The sequence below is a fragment of the Lolium rigidum genome, chromosome 7 (assembly GCF_022539505.1).
Source record: "Lolium rigidum isolate FL_2022 chromosome 7, APGP_CSIRO_Lrig_0.1, whole genome shotgun sequence".
NCBI classification, from domain to species: domain Eukaryota; kingdom Viridiplantae; phylum Streptophyta; class Magnoliopsida; order Poales; family Poaceae; genus Lolium; species Lolium rigidum.
The window spans coordinates 89,602,998-89,608,091 of NC_061514.1; positions in this window are offsets into that span (position 1 = coordinate 89,602,998).

Here is a 5,094-nt window from a genome sequence, read left to right on the forward strand (position 1 = left end):
TTTCAAATCAATTAAAACAAATTTAATTCCTTAATTAACAAAGCAATTGAGATAAACCCTAAAATCATATCTATTTAAAAACTTGAATTGTGTCTCATAAGAACACAAAATAAATCAATTATATAATAGTTGTTTGAAAATAAAACAATACAGTAGATGGCATTATCAAATTGTTTTGATATTCAAATATTCTAGAACCTGCAAAACAAAACAGAATTCAAATTTGAATACAAATAACAAATAGAAACCAGGAAATAAAAACGAAAAAGAAAATGGAAAAGAAAAGAGGAGAAAGAGGGGCTTACCCGGCTTACCTGTTCGGTCGAGCCCAACAATGCAGCCCACCAACCTAGCCCAGACAAAGGACCAGGAGCAGCCCAGCCCAAACCAAATACCGTTTCGGTTGCTTTAATATTCGTGCGAGGAGAAAAGACTCGTCGTCGTCGTCTCCGAGCACGACAGCGCGGCGAGGCCAGTAGGCCACGACCTCGTCGGCGATAAGCACGCCTCGGACGTCGCCAGACCCTCAGAACCACGCCCAACCTCTCTCGCGTCCGAGCTTATCCGCGGAAGAAAAGATCTTCGCCAGCTAGAAGCTTCCAGAACCGCCACCTCTTCGACCATGGCCGTCTCCGTGTCGAGGCCATAGGGCTTCCCTTGGCCTATAAATAGGTGGAGAGCATCGCCGTGCACGCCTTGTTCACCTCCTCCACTCCATTGCTGCTCGGACACCTTCTATCTCTCATACGCATCCACTCTCTCGTCGCCGGAGTCGAAGACGAAGCCGACGGAGGAGGCCACCCCGGCCTCCGGCGTGTGGTCCAGGAGGAGCGCCCGGACTCAAGGAGCATCGCGGGAGGAGCCCAAGCATCAAGGGGAGCACGGAATCGGGGCAATTTCATCGATCCCTTCGCATCACATCGCCGGGAGATCTCCAATCGTCGTCGTCTCCGACCACCAACATCGTCGCCGACCACACCTTGAGCTTCACGGTGAGATTCCGCGTCTGTAGAGCATACTCACGCATCCTATCGACGTCCGTAGCCCCGATTAGCCACCTCGCCGGAGTGCACCGCCGCAGGACATGGTTTCCGACGAAGCTCCGGTGAGTCCCCGCACAAACCATCACCACCGGTAGCCTTGTTTCGTTCTTCTCGTTCGATTGGTACAAACCACGCACCGGGGGTGCCTTGTAGAGGCGGCGCCGTCTTCGTCTGACCGCCGGCGTCAAGCCGCCGGTAGAGATGACGTGGCCGTGGGCTCCCCGCACATGTTTGACTTGGTCGTTGCCCTCGTGGCAGGTGACCTGGACTAGGTCCCACCTGTCTGTCTCTAGGGCTAGCAGTGAACCGGTACCTTTAGTATTTAGTATTAATTTCAAATTCCAGAAAATTGCGTAAACTTTGTAAAATCATAGAAAAATAATTTCAACTCAGAAAAATATGAATAATATATCAAAATGTTCACAAAAATAAACTCTATTCAAATAAATATAAAACAAAAATGTGTGACAAAATAAAAATCCACTTATTTTTAACCCTATTAATTATGCCATTTCAATTATTTAACATGCAATTTGAATTCAATAATTAGTGAAGTTATAAAAATTAAATTTTAACTATTCAGTAACTAAGTAAAATGTTAAGATTAATTTTATTTACCATATTTGCACTAACTTAATTATTAGTAGTAATTCATAAACCCTAATTTGAAAATTATAAGTTACTATCTTCTTAAATAATAATAAATCAAGAAAATACTAAAAGCCAATATTAATTTAGTAACTTAAATATTGTGAACTTAAATAATTTTAATTTGCAAGTTATTATTTTTAAAACCTAGTAATAATTAAACCCTTATCTCTGAATTAAACCTAATTAAGAGTTACTCTAATTATTAAATATTGTAAAAATTAATAAAATATTAAACCATTACTAATTGTGATTCAAAGTAATTATTTACCACACTTATATTTCCAATCATCATTTTAGGAGATGTACCATAATTTAGAAACCCTGGTTTCAATTTGAATAAGAACCTTGATTTCATTATTCCATGTGTTCATCTATAGTAGTTGCAAACCTAAAACCCTAGGGGTTTAGCTCATGTGATCATAGCCACTTCAACTTTACTTGTAGAACCTTAATAAGTAACCCATGAATGCATAATTATGATCCATTAGCATAAACCAAGTCACATGATATTATCATTTCATGTTCCTATTCTTAATTAAAACCTATATGATCCACTAATGTCACCTAGGTAGAAACCCTAACTTGTTAATTGAATTAGTACCATTGATCACCACTCCTATATACCATACCATTCAGATCAACCTCAATCATTAAACCCTAGTTAAACCATGATGATAAACCCTAATACCAACCTTGTGTAGCAAATCACATCACATGTTCCTATCCAACTAAACCTTACTTAGGAAATGATAAACCACTTAGCTTAGAAACAATTAGAGATTATTTAGTAAAGCAATTGTGAAACCATAGTAAACCCTAATAGCTAATTTATAGAACCATCTTAAATAACCATCCTTTGATATAATGCTTAGAAGAAACCATAGCAATAAACCTACCAATACTTGCTATATAGAAATCCATTCCAAGTTAAAAACCCAACTAGTTCCTATCCAAGAACTAAATGAATTCAATAGTAAACCCTAGAAAGCCATAACACCTATATATAATAGTTCATGTTCTTAATTAACCTGTTCTTCAACAGTTATTCTTTTGAAATACAAATACCAATCAAACCTTAGAAACCCTAATCCTTCTTTGAAATACTCATTATTTCTTAAACAACATGTTCTTCAAAAGTTATTCTTTTGAAGTATAATATAAGTAATCATCAACCATGTCCTGTAGAACTTAAAATTGACAACTTGTTCTTTACATACTATTCCATCACTATTCTTATGTGTATGATTGTTATGATGTCTTATATCACTTGATTATTATGCTAATATAACCAAACCCTAATAAGAACCTTGTTTGAGAACCATTCTAAAAGTGCAACAAACCCTAAAGAAATATTTACCACTCATACATTCTAAATCATTAAGGTTAGGTTACGCTCGGGACGATTGCATCTCATACTATGCATTATAGCATCTTTGCCAGTTCTTTAAACATTGTCCTTACTGGACGATGATGGTATTTCAGACATTTGGAGTTATCACGTATCGAAGCTTTTGCCCGCATAATCTTGCAGATCAAGAAAGGCAAGTTCATCGCTTGCTCATGTCATTTGATTATTTGTATCAAACTATATGCAAAGTACTATACTTACCACTCATGCATTGAAAAGCAAAATATTATTTTACAATTATGAATATGACTATGTGGTGGGCAATGGAACCATGGTATGTGTTGATATGGTGGAGGTTCCATTTCAATGGGTTATATCACCCTAGGATTAATTACCAATGCCGTCCAGTGATTCTAGCGTCGTACATATCGCGTTATCCATAAGATCTATAATGGCTCTGGGGAAGTCAGCTGTATCTTTTCCCTTCTGCACGCCAACGGATGGTAGAGACGGTGGGGTGTTGGAGGCACTGCCGCAATAGGTTGGGATATCCTTTTAAATCCCCATCCATTAGTGATGTTAATCTCTACCATCTATGAGGGATTGTCCGGAGTACACCATAAGTAAAGCCGTATTATCGGGGAAGTCTACTGGAGGTGTACGGTCGGACAAAAGGGTGGGTTTGCGGTGGTCGCGGAGAAGGCGGTGATTGGCTTGGATCTTATACCGGGCCTCACACCAAAGGAAGTGTGGACGGGGACATACTCTCGGCCGGCAACATGGTTAAGATCTCTTGTGGGGTAAAGTAACGTACCTCTGCAGAGGGTATCAAGAATTGTGATCTGTCACTCCCTGTTCGGGAAGGGAACTGCGAACGCGGCAGAAAGGAACTCCACGAAGTTCTAGTCAACTCGTGAAGACCGACGGGCATAGTTTTCGAATAAAATAAACCTTTTGAAGAAATGTTTATGAAAACTTGCATTGGCCTATGACTTTCTCGGTCTATGGCTGTAGCTAGTGCATGATACACCTATTTCCTAATATGAACTTGCCGAGTACGCTCGTACTCATTCTATCTCGTTTGAACCCCCTTCTTAGAGCAATGCACCGAAGGAGAAACTACCGTGGAACTCGAAGACAAAGGAGTCAATCGCAACAAGATGAAGAATCCAATCAAAGAAGTCAATGGAGTCAACTTCCGCATCAATTATTATGGAAACCTAGACTAGTAATAGAAGGAAACCTTTCCCTAATCCTAGCACCTAAGTAGCTAGATTTCTATAGCAAGCCAAGTAGCTCTTAAACTTGAGTTAGCAATAAGATAGACTACGAGTCGTTCTTCTGGAGCTTTATTTGAAGTTTTACCTCACTGTAAAGTAGGAGGTTGTGTTGATCTTATGTAAATAGCTCGTGTGTAATTCTATAGACATACCTTGGACTCGCATATGTTTCTGTTGTACCACTCTGAGGGATGTAATATGGGTGGAACGGTGTTTCACTTGTGTTATGTCAACGACTTGTGTACTACACCATGCAGTGGTACGCTGGGTCACCGCACCTAACAATGCAGATATTAAACTAATCCTTGAAGAACAAGGAGCAATCATAACGGATCGGATCTACTAAATAATGATCAAGCGGGGTGCCGCCCTTACACCCGTGACAGGCGTAAGGGCGGCTAGATGCCTAAGGGTTGCACGACGATAGCATATGATACGAAGAACAATGCTAACCCTAAAACACCTATGATAACTACGTTGCTCGCCATCAAAAAGGCTTCGAGTACGAGCAACGCATGGGAGACGAATAAACGCGTAGTGCTGCCTAGATCGCAAGATGCGATCTAGGCAGCATGGTGCTTACCCGGAAGAAACCCTCGAGACGGGGAGTTGGCGATGCGCCGAGATTGGTTTGTGTTGAACGTTGGTTGTTGTTTATTTCATAAACCCTAGATACATATTTATAGTCCGGGGGACTTTCTAATTCAGGCGTGCACCTAACCGTGCACGGGTCAAACTCTAACTTCTAACCGACACGTATCCTACTATGGTA